Here is a 16,461-nt window from a genome sequence, read left to right on the forward strand (position 1 = left end):
TCTGGCCTCCGGACAAGATGGGTGATAGCAGCCAGAACAGTGTATCATGGAGGGCAAGGATCCGTTTAAGGCCAGATATATTACCAATATTCAGACAGTAGTTTCTAAGTAAATGAGCCAACAGAATCTCTGTGAAAATAATGCTAGGTAGGTCTTCAGATTAGTCAACTAAGTACTTTAATTATTAAATGAAATGTTAAATAAATCACAGTGTTAAATAAGAACAGCAGGAGTAGGCAGAGGCCCTTGATCCTGTTCTGGGGGCACTTAGAACTGTGTTAAGATGCTATAGCATGCCATCTCCCTTTGCCTGCATCACATCCATGTGTGGACGTAACATTAAAAAGAGGGACTTCATGAGGATGCGTTACTTCTCGGTTTCTTTGCCATAACTTCTACTTTTAGTTGAAAAACATGAGTGTATATGGCTTGTCGTTGGAAGAAGAGTTGACACTCTTGTTTCATTTAGCTAATACTGATCTGGGCTTTACATGTGGGTCTAGTGTTGAGAGAAATAGAGGAGGTAAATAGTTCTGGTGTTAAGGGAAGTGGAGCAATAAAATCAAGCTGAAACATGACCATGAAGCCTGAACGAATCAGGTCATCTGTGTACCTTGATATGCGGGTGATGGTCTTGGTCCAGGCCCTCATTTACTCCATGTATGAACATGGAATCAAGGGTTCAGACATGTACAAATGCTTCCAGGTATTTTTCTTAACTGGTTTTAATGTATAGGCCAGAGAAGGAGTCTGCTACTATCTTATTTTGTGACTGGGCCAATAGTGTTAGTAGACACAGGGGTCCTTCTGCTTGGGCCAGATCACCAAATTCAAGTGGCAATTCCTCAGAGGAAAGCTTTATTTACCTGTGACAAGTGGGAAGGTAGATTTCCTGAGACCACCTCTCTGAGTAACACTTTGTCAGGGCTTTCTATATAAGCAAGGAGTAGGAAGGGGGGAGCCTTTCCTACTCTAGCTGTGTCCATCTTCACACGTTGTATGCTTAAAACTTGGACTCAGAGGCTTTCTTGCAGCTCTTCTTGGTAGTAGGTTTGCACCCAATATTGCAAGGTAAGTCTTCTTGGAACCACTCTGGCCGATAAGCTCTGATAAGTAAATTGTTTCAGATTCTCTGCCCCAGTGCCAGGCTCTTGGTTAAATCCTCCACTCTTGGTTAAAGTAGTTGAAAAGGGGCCAGTGCTGGGGCCAGTGCTGTGGCTCCTTCTCTTTTTTTTTTTTTTTTTTTTTTTTTTGACAGGCAGAGTGGACAGTGAGAGAGAGAGACAGAGAAAGGTCTTCCTTTTGCCATTGGTTCACCCTCCAATGGCCGCCGCGGCCGGTGCACTGCGCTGATCCGATGGCAGGAGCCAGGTGCTTCTCCTGGTCTCCCATGTGGGTGCAGGGACCAAGCACTTGGGCCATCCTCCACTGCCTTCCCGGGCCACAGTAGAGAGCTGGCCTGCGAGAGAGGCAACCGGGACAGAATCCGGCGCCCCGACTGGGACTAGAACCCGGTGTGCCGACGCCGCAAGGCGGAGGATTAGCCTATTGAGCCGCGGCGCTGGCCGTGGCTCCTCTTCTGATCCAGCTCTGTACTGTGGCCTGGGAAAGCAGTAGAAGATAGTTTAAGCACTTGGGCCCCTGCACCCATGTAGGAGACCCAGAAAAAGATCCTGGCTTTGGATTGGCACAGCTCCAACTGTTGTGGCCATCTGGGGAGTGAACCAACAGATGGAAGACCTTTCTCTGTCTCTTCCTCTGTCTGTAACTCTACTTGTCAAATAAATAAATAAAATATTTTTTTAAAAAAATAGATAGTTGAAAAGAACCTTTTATTAATGGATTAAAGACATACAATCACATAGTACATTTAAAATTTTACATTAAAGTTCAGTAATTTCTTGTGTCTTTGTGTAATTGAACTTTATAAAAAATTTTTCATCCATAAAGTTGTGTCCATTCTTAGCATGAAAGATTTGACATTTTCTGTTTGAGATTGTTAACAGTGAAGGTAATTTAATGTCTCAGGCAGTGTTGGAGTGATGGATTTCCTTGTTCCAAGGTAGAATATGAAGGATCCACTTGAATTGTTGATTGATCACTTTGATTCAGCCTTAATACTATGTCTGAAAAACTGAAATTATATGATCCATATTTTCAAGGGTTTTATTTAAGATTTATTTATTTATTTGCAAGGTAGAGTTACAGAGAGCAGGGGGGCGGAGAGAGAGAGAGAGAGAGAGAGAGGTCTTCCATTTGCTGGTTTACCCTCCAGATGGCCACAACGACTAGAGCTGCTCTAATCTGAAGCCAGGAGCTTCTTCTAGGTCTCCCACATGGGTGCAGGCGCCCAAGGACTTGGGCCATCTTCTGCTTTCCTAGGCCATAGCAGAGAGTTGGATTGGAAGTGGAGCAGCTGGGACTTGGACCGGCAGCCATATTGGATACCAGCACTGCAGGTGGTGGCTTTATCTGCTACACCATAGTGCCAGCCCCTTTTTATTTTTTAACTTACAGAGAGTAAGCAAGTGAGCGAGTAAGCATGTATGAGCTCCCATTCACTGGTTCATCCAACAAAATGGCCTGACCTGGGCTGGGGCCCCAGCCAGAGCTGGAAATGCAATCCACATCTCTTACATAGGTTGCAGGGACCCAGTCATTTAAGCTGTTATCTGTACCTATCGGGGTCTGCATTGGTCGGAAGCTAGAATTGAAAGCTAGAAGTAAGAAGTAAGAATTGAACCCAGGCGCCTTAATCAGTGGGCTAAATATTTCCCTAAGGTTTTCTAATTTCATGATTAAGTCTATTTTGGCTTGTAGCTACCAGTGTCCCAGTAATGCCTCTAAACTTTTCTTTTTTTTTTAAAGAGATCTTTATTTTGAAATTAACTGTAGATTGATAGCAAGTTGCAAAGATAGTTTAGAAAGATCCTGTGTTGGGGCAGACATTTGGCCTAATGGTTAAGATACCCCTTGGAATGCCTGTATCTCATATTAAGTACCTGGGTTTGAGTCCTAGCTCTCTCCTAATTCCAACTTCCTGCTAATGCCCATCCTGGGAAGCAGCAGAGATGGTTCAAGTAGTTGAGTTCCTGTCACCCGCTTAGGAGCTCCATCTCTCTTTCTCTTTGTCTCTCAAATTAAATACATACATACATACATACATACATAGCTGGATTGTATAACTGAACTTTAATGTAAGTGATGTACTTTTTCTAATTTTTAAAGGTTCTAGACTTACGGAAAAATTAGCAAAGGTAAAAATGCTCAATGTTGGGTCTCTGGAACTTTTGGAACCAAAATGACACCAGATACTGCTGGAGTAATGTTCAAATTCCAGTATGTTGGGGAAGATTGAATATGGCTTGGGCATGAGGTGTTTTCCCCAGAAGCAAGAAATACCATCAGAAGGAGAATGCTGTGGAGTTCTCTGGTGGCTCTAGCTTGTTTCTTTTAAGCCTTTGAACTTCCTGTAGGTATAGGTTCTGCAGATTATGCTTGTAGTCCTGGAGCTACAGTTGTCAGAGTAATAGGTGGCTGGGAGCCAGTTGGCAGTTGAGCAGCTCCCGAAATAAGCTAAGATTGCTCATCCTTCTTAAGATCAGACTGGAGGTGGGCAGGATTAGTCCCATACAAGTGTTTAATCCTTTTTTGTATAAACAGATGTTTGAAAAACTTTCAGTAAAAGGGCTGAACTGCTTTGGACAATTAGAGCAATTTTAAGTGCACTGCTTGGAGCAGATGTTCAGTCTAGCGGTTGAGACAGTAGTTAAGATGCCCATGTACCACATCAGAGTACCTGGTTCAATACCCGGCTCTGCTCCTGATTCTAACTTCCTGCTAATGCAGACACTGGGAGGCAGAACTGATGCCTCAGGTGATTAGGTTGCTGATACCCATATGAAGAGATCTGGATTGAAGTTCTTAGCTCCTGGCTTTGGTCTGGTCCAGTCTTGACTGTTGGGATGTTATTTTTAAAAATGTATTGCTGGCCGGCGCCGCGGCTCACTAGGCTAATCCTCCGCCTTGCAGCGCCGGCACACCGGGTTCTAGTCCCGGTCGGGGCGCCGGATTCTGTCCCGGTTGCCCCTCTTCCAGGCCAGCCCTCTGCTGTGGCCAGGGAGTGCAGTGGAGGATGGCCCAGGTGCTTGGGCCCTGCACCCCATGGGAGACCAGGAAAAGCACCTGGCTCCTGGCTCCTGCCGTCGGATCAGCGCGGTGCGCCGGCCGCAGCGCGCTGGCCGCGGCGGCCATTGGAGGGTGAACCAACGGCAAAGGAAGACCTTTCTCTCTGTCTCTCTCTCTCACTGTCCACTCTGCCTGTCAAAAAAAAAAAAAAAAAAAAAAAAAGTATTGCTTTGCATTCTTATTCATACCTATTTATCACAAGAAAAAGCCATTTTTGTATGCAAAAATGGTCAGATGTGGGCAGTTTTATATGGTTCAGTCTTTGTTGCTGTCACATTTGAGGATTCCTGTATGTGGAGTAGCATGTTCCAAGGAAACATGGGCTCTACTTCTTCACGTATGAAGTATAGCACTTACAGTTTACTCATTGGATCAGCTGACTTAGTCCTTTTAACAATGGTGTAAGGGAGTGGGTCCTAGTGTTTCCCCTCTCTGTAAGCTGGCTGAGCTCCTAGTGGAGGAGTTGGACACAGCCGGAGCGGGAAGCTGTGCTGTTCTCAGCACTTGTGTCGGGCCCCACCTTCCTGATCATACTTGTGAAAGTGCTGGCTGTCTGCACAGGTGATGGGCAAGTAACACGAGATGCCTCTGACTTTATGGGAAAAAAAAAATACGATTTCCCCCGAAGAATTAATTAATTCTTTCAGTAGTTGTGGAGACTTAAAGAATACTTCCTTAAAGGTCCCTGCCAATTCCTGCTTAACTGTGTTGGGAAGTGTACTGAAAAGCATTTTTATTCTTGTCTTAAATATGAAATACTCTTGGAGTCTTTGGGCCTGTGGAGTTGAGGGTAAGGGGGGCTAATAATGGAAGTGTAGATGATTGTTGCTGTGGAAGAGGAATGTGAATGTTTGACTTTTAGAGTCCATGCCAACTTTGAGGTCCTGTGGCTTTCATATAAACTCCTCCTCCTTCTGTGTGTTGCTTAACTGCTTGATCAAGACCCTGAAGTAAAAAAAAAAAAAAAAAAAGTTAATCAGCCCACGAAGGAGTTTAATTTAGAAAATGCTCATTACTGCTTGCTTACTGAATTCCCTGTGAGTATTGGTAGAGTAAGGGGAGGGACTGGGAGACAAAGCCTCAGGGGAGAAGCAGGGGTGTCTTTGACCTTCTGTTTCTGGTGCACCTGCCTTAGGTATCAAGACGAGTTGTGTTCTGTTTTTAGTATGGTCCTATTGGATCCCATCAGGTCACGTTCCAGCTTGTTGGATTTGTTTGAACATCAGTTATGGCTCCACCATATACTGAACAAAGTTGTAAAGGCTCACACATTGGTTTTCCATGGATTTTCCCTCTTCTTGCTTAGGATCTGCAGTGAGCCATTGCAGTGGCAAGCTACAGTGTCTCACATATTTGTCACAGCAGGAAAAGCTGGACAAGGATAACTGTCAAGACCAAGATCACTTCAGGCTGAGTAGGAGAAAAGGACAGATTGTCGGAGACTTGGTTTAAAATTAATTATGATAAGTCTTTCTGGTTGCATCCGCTGACAGGTGGAGGAAGGAAAAAATCATAAATCTGTTTTATCACTGTAAATCAACAGCCGTCAGTCTGGTGCTTTTAGGTTTAGGCTGCAGTGATTGTGAGATTGGGAAAACCAGTTCAGTTTGTTTGGTGGGGTCATCTGTCCTCAAAGGTGCCAGATGCATCTATATTCTCATTCCCGTTGCTAGCAGGAGAGTCAAAGGAGCAGCTTCCTCATTCTGGTCTTAGAGGGAAGAGGGTTGCCTACCCCCAGGGCTAGGGTTAGATTGGTCCTCAGGAGTTATGTGTGGCCTTGGCAACTCTGTGTGGTCCTGCTATTGGACATTTATTCATCTGTTGAGTCCTGCTGTGGTCTGGACATGGACTGTGAGAAATAAAAATGAGTGACATAGCCTCAGCCCCCAGTATTGTCTGATGGGTGATAATTTGCAACACAAAGCAAGCTATGACTGTAATCAGTGTGTTTAAGAAAGTACTGTGGGGGCACAGAGGAGATAGTGACTAGTTTGGTCAGGAGGACTTCACAGGCAGTGTGAGGCCTTTGACCTGGACTTTCCAAGATGGACCAGAATTTTTCAGGTCTAAAAGATGGGAAAATTTTCAGAAAAATCTCTCAAGATGACAGAGCCTTGGGGACAGTGGAGATTGAGGGGCACCCCTATTGGTCTGTATCCCAAGATCCTGCCCATGACTTCGTGTAGCTGGAGTGCCGTGCTCTCTGGTGAATGTTGTTTTCCCTTTACTGTTCTGTGCACTCGTTATGATGAGTCACTGTCCTTTCTGTTTGCAGTGATGCCAGGTGCTTCCAGTGCAAAAAGGTCCCGCTCATCGCAGCTTGGTTCCCTAGCATGGCTGCCTGACCTTCTCCCCGCTTCTTAAAGCAGAGGCAAGAGGCCCTCGGAATCTTCAAAAGCAGCTTCGTATGTTGTGCCTCTGTGTCATTTATCGCATCACTTATTGAGCAAGTTCCTCAGGACCAGAGCTGGAAGACATTTGGGAGATGCCTCTTGGGGTCTCGCTGCAATCCTCACTGATTCTGGTTGGTGACCAGGGGCAGGGGCTGCTTTGGGTTCCTGCCCCTCTTTCCTTGTGTTTTCCATCTCTGTGATAGCCCCACCCCTCCCTCGGTTTTGATCAGCATCCATCCTTCCTCCTGTTGAATGCCCCTCCTGGTATCTGGGTCACTTTCTGCCAGCTCCCTAATTCCAGAGGTAGAGCCAAGTTAGGCCCTTGGTTGTGAGTCTTGTGATCGTGTTTGGGTTGCTTGAAGGTACACACACTTATATAGTAATTGTATACTCTGTAGTGCCTGAAACCCTAAAGACCAAAGCAGGTTTGAATGATTCAAAGTTAGTCACTACAGCACGAAACCAAGTGAATCTACCAGTAAACCAAGATTCCTTTGAAAGCAAAAACGGTCTCCAGAGCAACATGTTTGACAAAGCCAGGAGATTCCATTCTGTGGTGGTGGAAGTACACTGTTCCCTTCTATGCCCTGCTCGCACCGTGTCTGCAGGGCTGTGCAGGTCCTTTGCGGTGCTAAAGACACAGCGTGTGGGAACATCAGGAGGAGGGCGAGTGTCACTTGAGTTTCTGCCGAGGGGTGAGTGCATTGCAGGATTGTGGACAGGCGGAGGTTCCAGACCTTCAGAAAACACACCCGAACAGCCTTTTGGAGGCTTGCTTTTAGTCAGTGTTGTGCAAGTCTCTTAACATTTCTTCGCTTCCCTGGAAACACGTACAAGAGAGGGATGCATCACTTTTAGGCAGCGATTACTCAGCAGCTGAAAAATGCTGCACTTGTGAGGAGTTTTGCTGAGCGGGATGGTGGCCACTGTAATTAAAAATAGCTCCCCAAATCCAGGAATCTAGGAATCTGCAGGTTCAAAGCAGAAGATGGGAGCCCTGTATTCTCTTCTTCCCAGGAAAGTTAAGTGTTTTACTTTCTGTAGAAATTTGAGTAAAACTAAGTTCTTTACCTGTGGGTTTTCTCATCTGTAAGAAAGGTATAACAGTGGTACCTGCCTTATGGAGTGGCTCAGAATTAAATGAACGAAACACTGGTATGATGCCAGGTATATACAATTAACATTGGTGTTGTGCTGACAGGACCTATATTATTATTATTATTATTATTATTATTATTTTGACAGAGAGAGAGAGAGAGGTCTTCCTTCTGTTGGTTCACCCCCCAAATGGCCGCTATGGCCGGAGCTATGCCGATCTGAAGCCAGGCGTCAGGTGCTTCTTCCTGGTCTCCCATGAGGATGCAAGGGTCCAAGCACTTGGGCCATCCTCCACTGCCTTCTCGGGCCACAGCAGAGAGCTGGGACTGGAAAAGGAGCAATCGGGACTAGAACCCGGTGCCCAAATGAGGTGCCTGTGCCACAGGCGGAGAATTAGCCAAGTGAGCCACGGCACTGACCCCTGGACCTATATTATTTTTTTCATTATTACTATTTTTTTTCGTAATTCAGATTTCCTTAAGTTTCTATACTCATTAAAAAGTCATTAGGCACTATCCATAGTGGCTTATAAATTCTTAGTGGAAAACAGGAACTTTTGTTCATGCTAATATTCTTTTTTTTTTTTTTTTTTTTTGACAGGCAAAGTGGACAGTGAGAGAGAGAGAGAGAAAGGTCTTCCTTTGCCGTTGGTTCACCCTCCAATGGCCGCTGCGGCCGGCGCGCTATGGCCGGCGCACCGCGCTGATCCGATGGCAGGAGCCAGGAGCCAGGTGCTTTTCCTGGTCTCCCATGGGGTGCAGGGCCCAAGCACCTGGGCCATCCTCCACTGCCTTCCCCGGGCCATGCAGAGAGCTGGCCTGGAAGAGGGGCAACCAGGACAGAATCCGGCGCCCCAACCGGGACTAGAACCCAGTGTGCCGGCGCCGCTAGGCGGAGGATTAGCCTAGTGAGCCGCGGCGCCGGCCCATGCTAATATTCTTTTATTTTCAGTTTCATTTATTTGAAAGTTACAGAGAGGGAGACACAGAAAGGGATCTTCCATTCATTGGTTCATTCCCCAAATGGTCACAACAATTAGGGATGGGATGGGTGGAAGCCAGGAAACCTAGAACTCCGTCCTGGTTTTCCACATGGGTAGCAGGAACCCACGTTCTATGGCCATCTTCTGCTGCTTTCCTAGGTGCATTAGCGAGGAGCTGGATCAGAAGTGGAGCCTCCGGGACTCAAAGCAGCACCCATGCGGGATGCTGGCATCGCAGGTAGCAGCTTAACCTGCTGCGCCACAACGCTGGCCCCCATGCTGATACTCTTAATTCCCTTCCCTTGCCCTTGGGATGGTGCAGTGGGGAGGGCTGTGCAGAATCAGAGCTCTGTGGGGAACAGAGATCTTGTGCAGTCCTGGAAGGAGTGGGTGTCAGCAGGAGCAGTCCAGTGCTCGAGAATTATTTGATAATGGACTGTTCCAGTTTATCAATTAAAAAAACACCATAGCCTTGGTATTAGAAGAAGCTGACAAGATGTACATGGGAACTCTGTATTATCTGGGCACGTTTATATAATTCTAAATTATTTCAAAAATTAAAAAAAAAGCCCTAGTAACAAAACTGGCATATAGTACCAGGCCTGGCACATAGTAGACACTTAATAAATGCTTGTTGGTGTGAATATGGCCCTGACACTTAGGTAAGGTAAGGGTAAGCTAAGGGTAAGCTTTGGCTAAATTCTTTTATGAATCTCAGTTTTAGTATTTAAAGTACAATAATACATATCTCATAGTACTGGTGTAAACGTTAAATGAGATGCAAAGGTGTGTCAGAGGATTCTCTGTACACTACCTGCTCCAAAATGTAGCCATTATTATTAGTATTAAAGATAGTGTGGGGGCTGGCACTGTGGTACAACGGATTAAAGCCCAGGTCTGCAGTGCTGGCATCCCATGTGGGTGCTGGTTCTAGTCCTGGCTGCCTCTCTTCCAGTCCAGCTCTCTGCTATGGCCTGGGAGATCAGTAGAAGATGGTCCAAGTCCTTAGGCCCCTGAACCCACATGGGAAACCTGGAAGAAGTTCCTGGTTCCTAGCTTTGGATCAGCTCAGCTCTGTTCTGGCTGTTGTGGTTATCTGGGGGAGTGAACCAGCGGATGGAAGACCTCTCTCTCTCTCTCTCTCTCTCTCTCTCTGGCTTTACCTCTCTGTAGCTCTGTCTCAAAAACAAACAAACAATAAATAAATAAGATAGTGTGAACAGTTTGTTGTTTGAATATCCCTTTTTAAAGCAGCATTTAGGTTGCTTTCAATTCTTTGCCATTACAAACAACACTGTGATTATTAACTTTGTATGTTGCTCTAGGTGTGAATATTATGTGTGCTTTGGATAAATTTCTGGGTATAACATGGTCACATGACTTAATTTTAGGACTACTCTGTTCTGTTACCAGGTTGTATCCTGATAGTTTGTAGCAGCTTACTGTTACCTGGTGTGTGGAGAGCAGAGCTTTGATAAGCATGTGTTTATCTTTAAAGGTAAAGGTTGAGGGCATCTGAATGTTTGCCTGAGCTCCTAAATGGGGATCCCCAGGGCCCTGGTAATCAGTTCAGGGTGCAGCCAGTCAGCCTTGTGTCAAATGGCTGCATTTCCTGCTGTGGTTGGAGCAGGCTGAGAAGCTTTCACCATGTAGCTGGGGGAGTTGGGTCTTGAATGATTGACACCAGGGTGGAAAGCTTCTTGCCCAAGGTACGTGAAACTTTACTGTTGACAGAGGGACAGAAAGGGAATATTTTTACTTAGACCTTCCCTTGTACTTGGGCCTCTGAGAGAATCTGGTATGATGATTTTTGACACGTTGGAAGCCATGGAACCCTATTTCAAATCGCATCCCATGTGGAACGTCCTATGCTAACAAGATTCATTCTATGAGTCCAGACTTATAGGTTATTATGCATTAACTTCTGATGAAGTCAAGAGAACAATGAAGCAGCAGTTTTGGCCGGCTGCCAGTTTCATTACTTAGTGTACTTGTGAATTTAACTTTGGTTACACAGCATGGAAAATTCTGATTCATATGGGTAAGTAACTGTAGGCAAGAATAGTTTATTAATAGCGCATCTTGCAATTTCTTTTTTTCAAGATTTATTTGAAAGGCAGAATTACAGAGGCAGAGAGAGAGAGAGAGAGAGAGAGAGAGAGAGAGAGAGAGGTCTTCCATCCACCGATTCACTTCCCAGATGGCCACAACAGCCTCATCCTGCAGTTTCAAGATGCTCTTCATTTGTATTGATCTGGAAGTCCGAAGATGAATAGGGAAATTTTGATCTCAAAGGAGAAGCAAACTGTTTAACAAATGCTGTCATTCTCTATCACAATGTGCAAGGCAGAAGATAACATGGACTCATTTTTTATTACGATGCAACCTGTTATCAATTCATTTGTTGTTGTATCACTGGCTATTCCCCTGTGATAAGAGCATGAGCCCACAGATGTGCCTGAGATTTGCCTGGCTTTTAATTGAACATGCTGCAAGTGTTCTGTGGTAGTTAGTACTTGATTGAGCAATTTTAAAGATGCAGACAAGTACAGGCCTGAATTAAAAAAAAAAAAAGTTCCAACTTCCTTCAGAGTCGATGGCAGGCATTATTTCCAAGATTCCAAAATACTGAAATATAAATTTAGGATTGACAAGAGCAGGTCTGCAGGAAGATATTGTTAACACGTTGGTAAGGTTCAGTTGGCAAAATTTGCTATAAAACTTGAATTTGTGGGAGTTTATTATCTCAAAAATTGTTAAAGTATTAGTTTAGAATGAGGTTTAAGTGAAAGAAAAGTTGGGAACAGAATTTTATAGCACTCAGGACCTTTTGGTTTTTCAGAACAAAGCTTGAAAACCCTGATCTGTTACAAATGACAACCTATGTATTTTGAACTTAAGGCCTAGGATGGGTTACATGGTCACCAAGAAGGTTATAAGGAGGGGCTGGCACTGTGGCGTAGTGGGTAAAGCCGCCGCCTGCAGTGCCAGCATCATCTATGGGTACAGGTTCAGGTCCCGGCTGCTCCACTTCTGATCCAGCTCTCTGCTATGGCCTGGGAAAGCAGTAGAAGATGGCCCAAGTCCTTGGGCCCCTGCACCCACTTAGGAGACCCTGAAGAAGCTCCTGGCTTTGGATCAGTGCAGCTCAGGCCATTGTGGCCAATTGGGGGGTGAACCAGTGGGTGGAAGATCTCTTTCTCTCTCTCTCTCTCTGCCTCTCCTTCTCGCTCTGTGTAACTCTGAATTTCAAAAAATATATTTTTTTAAAGAAAAAAGGGGAAAGCTGAGTAGAAGAGTACTTGGGTTTTTGCTTCTTTAAGCTGCTGCTTTTTTTTTTTTTCTTTTTTAACTGCTGAGCAGTTAGGACTTCCTAAAGGGCCAGTAAGCTGAAAACTTTCAGTAGTACCCTACTTTAGTATTTAAAGTGTGTGTGTGTGTGTGTGTGTATGTGTACATGAATGCATTCTGTACCCACTTGTACATGGTGAGAGCTGGCTTTGGGAAAGGGGAGTTGTGTTAAGTGTGGGAGCCCCAGCCTGAGCATACCTTTCTGGATAGTTCTCTTTGTTTGGAACCTTTCCACCACCCTTTATTGCTTGGAAACTTAATCTGTTCAGATCCCCACTTCCAGGCTTTCCTGCGCTGATATAGCTAATCTGTAAACTAGTCGCAGTTAAGAGGTGCTAGTGAACTAACTGGCTGCCCCTCCCTGTTTTTGTATTGCCATAAACATCTCAGGCTTTCACATCATGTGGCTGTTTTCAGGGACACTGGAAGATTGGAAAAGGCATTGTGTTCTGTTCTTTTTCTCTTTTCTTCTCTTCTCCTCTCTTCTCTTCTCTTCGCTCTCTCGCTCTCTCGCTCTCTGTCCCTCCCTCCTCCCTCCCTCCCTTCCTTTCTTTCTTGCTTGCTTGCTCTCTTCTTTTCTCCTTTTCTTTTCTTTTCAAGATTTATGTATTTATTTGAAAGGCATAGTTACAGAGAGAGACAAAGATCTCCATCCACTGATTCACTCCCCAAATAGCCACAAGTGGCTAGAGCTGGGCCAGTTAGAAGCCAGGAGCCCAGAGCTTCATCCAGGTCTCCTACATGGGTGTCAGGGGCCCAAGCATTTGAGCCATCTTCTGCTTTCCCAGGCGCATTAGCAGGGAGCTGGATCAGAAATGGAGTGGCTGGCACTCAGACCAGCACTCATATGGGATGTCAGTGACACAAGCAGTGGCTTAACCCACTTCACCACAAGGCCAGCCAGAGGAAAGTCAGTTTTCCTTCCTGCTTCCCTCCCTTTTAAAATTATTTGAGAGGGGCATGTGTCCACCTCCCTCATTTCCAGTGAGGGAGGTAGACACAAAACAAATGCACAGGCTAATCAGTAACAGAATGCTGGGCTGAGCCAAGAGTTGGGAGGAAAAAACTGGTGAGGTTTAAGGAGATGAAGAAGTGGGGAGGGGTACTTTAGATGGGGTCTGGATAGGCAAGGCTCCTCCTTCATAGAGTTTTTAGGGAAATCTATATTTTTAAAAGAAGATTATTGATTTGAAAGGCAGGATCGCAGTGAGAGAGAGGAGAGACAGAATCTTCATCTGCTGGTTTACTCCCCAAAAATGGTCGCAATTGCCAGGGCTAGGCCAATCTGAAGCCAGGAGTCAGGAGCTTCTTCTACGTTTCCCACGTGGGTGCGGGGGCCCAAGCATTTGGGTCATCTTCTGTGGCTTTTCTATGCTGTTATCAGGGAGCTGGATCAGAAGTGGAGCAGCTGGATCTTGAATCTGTGCCCATATGGGATGCCAGCACTGCAGGCTGTGGCCTAACAGACTATGTCACAGCGCCAGTCCTGGGACATTTTTGGAGCGAACACATTATGAGATGGAAGAATGGCAGGGAGCTGGTATGAAGAGTATTCAAGGCCGAAGAGCCAGCTTGAGCAAAAGGGGGTAGTAGTTTGTATATTTGAGGATATAGCAGTATGGACTTGGGGCCAATGTTGATAACCCACTGCCTGTGACACTGGCATTGCATATCTGAGTGCCTGTTTGAGTAGCAGCTGCTTTGCTTCCCATCTGACTACCTGCTAATCTGCCTGGGAAGGCAGCAAGAGATGGCCCAAGTATTTGGTTCCCTGCCACCCATATGGGAGACATAGATGGAGTTTCTGACTTATTCCCCAGATGCCTGCAGTAGCTGAAACTGGGACTAGGTTAGGCTGAGAACTGAATCCAGGCCTCCGATGTTGGTGGCAGGAATCCAGCTCTTCAGCATCAACACTGCTTCCCAGAATGTGCATTAACAGGAGACTGGAGTCAGGAGTTAGATAATTCAGTGTAATGAACTGCAGGTGTCTTAGCTGCTTAGGACGAATCATTTGGGAGGAATTTTAGAGGAATTACCACCCCTTCCTCAGACTAACTGAATTCCTGCTTAGGAGCCAAACACAGGTCTAAGATCAGTGCATGAAATGTAAAGGTAGTAGGCCTCACAGTAGTGCATGGCTGATGCAGTGGTTTTCTGTGGGGGTTTTGGTGGTTCTGTCAGTGATAGTAGAATGAATATATGTGGCATTAAGAGGGCATGGCCAGGAATATTAAGAATTCTGTCATCTGTATTGGACTACTCCTGTACAAAGAATTTTTCAATACTCGAAATGACTTTTAAATGTATCTCTAAATGTTCTTGTAGGAGAAATACATGCTTGTAATGTTCTGAATGTAGACCCAAGATCTATTTTATTTATATATTTATTTATTTTTTAAAGATTTATATGAAAGAATCACAGAGAAAGAAGGACAAGGAGGTAGGGGGCGGGGAAGAGAGAGAGAGATCTTCTATCTGCTGATTCACTCCCCACATGACTGCAAATGGCTGGGGCAGGGTTAGGCTGAAGCCAGGAGCCAGGAATTTCATCCAGGTCTCCTTGGGGGTGCAGAGGTCCAAGGACTTGGGCTGTTTGCTGCTGCTTTCCTAGGCCCATTGACAGGGACCTGGATCGAAAGTAGAACAGCTAGGGCTTGAACCAGCACCCATATAGGATGTGGGCACTGTAGGCGGAGGCTTAACCTTCTGCACCATTTTGCATAATTTTGTTTGTAACATTACCAGAAGCTATTTACCAGTGTTGTTGTGCTTGTGTTTATATCACAAAAAGAATATGCCAGTATCTGTCTGCATTTGTAACTATTACACTCATGGTTACCTACTAATAGTGCAAGTTTGGACTGCTTCATTATATTTTCTAGTATACTTATGACAGAGTTGTGAAATACGTTGAAATACATAGTCATAAATTTATATAAGTTCTCCTTTGATTATAGTGAGAGCATTATATAGGTGAGCTTGGAATTGTGCATATGGATGGTTTGTATAATTTTTGATTTTCATTTCAGGGTATTGAAGGCAGGACATTACAAAAAATGTTTTGAATAAGGGGGAAACTGTTGAGAACCATTGGTCTAATGCTTTAGAATCGTATCAGTTAGGCTTAGCAAGGTGCAGGAAAGTCTTTGTAGAGAGTGTAAGCTTCATTTTATTTTAAGTCATGATATGTATGAACTTGATTCTAAACTCATTTGAATAAAAGTTGTTTTTAGCTGATGGTTTTGCAGTTCTAGAAAATGGGTGTATCTGAATGGTTGTGAAGTGGCCACAGTGGTTTAGTCACAGCGTTCTGAGCATTTTACCCCAAGGGACTCTAATTCGTGACATCTTCACCACAGCCTGTAAATGAGTATGCCCATGTGACCTGAACCAAAGTGGTTTTGGAGAGTGTTCTTAGAATGTTTGTTTAATAAGTTAGTTATCTGTCACTGCTCAAGAATGATTTTTGTATTTTCAAGCTTCTGCAATTCTGATTACGTGGTGTTGTAAAATCACCTGTGGTCCTGTAGTTTATAATAAGCTAGAATAATGATTGAGTTAGTGGGACTGGAAGTTAGAGAAACACCTCCTTTCCACTTAAGGCCTTAAAGAGATAGGCATTAGGACCAGCATGATGGTCCTTGAAACATGATGAATGTTTAATTAAATCCAAATTGTGTCATGTGTCAGTCATTGTAACTGATGAAGCTAGGTGTTGAAGGAGGAGGTTGGATTGGAATGGGCCTGAAAGAGAGGATAGTAGCATAGTATAAAAAGGCTGTAATTGTTTCCTACCTTAAATTTCCATATGTTATCCAAATAGTCATACTGGCTTGTATTTCAAATTTACTTAGTAGATATAATACTTAATAAATATCTTTTTTTTTTTGACAGTTATAGACAGAGAGACAGAGAATGGTCTTCCTTCTGTTGATTCACTCCCCAAATGGCTGCTACGGCCGGCGCTGTGCCGATCCGAAGCCAGGAACTAGGTGCTTCATCCTGGTCTCCCATGTGGGTGCAGGGCCCAAGCACTTGGGCCATCCTCCACTGCCTTCCCGGGCCACAGCAGAGAGCTAGACTGGAAGAGGAGCAACTGGGACTAGAACCTGGCGCCCATATGGGAATGCAGGTGCCGCAGGTGGAGGATTAACCAAGTGAGCCATGGCACTAGCCCCAGATATCTTTTTTATATATAAGACTTGGGCCATCTTGTACTGCTTTCCCAGGCCATAGCAGAGAGCTGGATCAGAAGTGGAGCAGCTGAGACTAGAACCGGCACTCATATGGGATGCCAGCACTTCAGGCTGGGGCTTTAACCTGCTGCGCCACAGCGCCAGCCCAAAACAGCTATCTTGAAACATTAATAATTTGAAATACAGTATGTTTCTCAAAAAGGTGACCTAGTGCTAGAAAATACTTTTATGAAAACATCTTTTATACTAC

General features: G+C 44.8%; 1 protein-coding gene across 5 annotated transcripts in view; it reads left to right on the forward strand.

Annotated features, from left to right (window-relative positions):
• Positions 1-16,461, forward strand: part of JAK1 (Janus kinase 1) — a 142,203-nt gene that overhangs the window by 39,739 nt on the left and 86,003 nt on the right. Inside the window, exon 2 of one of the 5 annotated variants that reach the window (XM_051856411.3) lies at positions 6,464-6,712. The exons of the other annotated variants lie outside the window; for them this stretch is intronic. The gene's annotated coding sequence lies outside the window, so the exon portion shown is untranslated. The remainder of the gene's footprint in view (positions 1-6,463; positions 6,713-16,461) is intronic. 5 annotated transcript variants of the gene reach the window in all.

This window comes from Oryctolagus cuniculus, chromosome 7 (assembly GCF_051225735.1).
Source record: "Oryctolagus cuniculus isolate XC-2025 breed Fujian yellow rabbit chromosome 7, ASM5122573v1, whole genome shotgun sequence".
NCBI lineage: Eukaryota > Metazoa > Chordata > Mammalia > Lagomorpha > Leporidae > Oryctolagus > Oryctolagus cuniculus.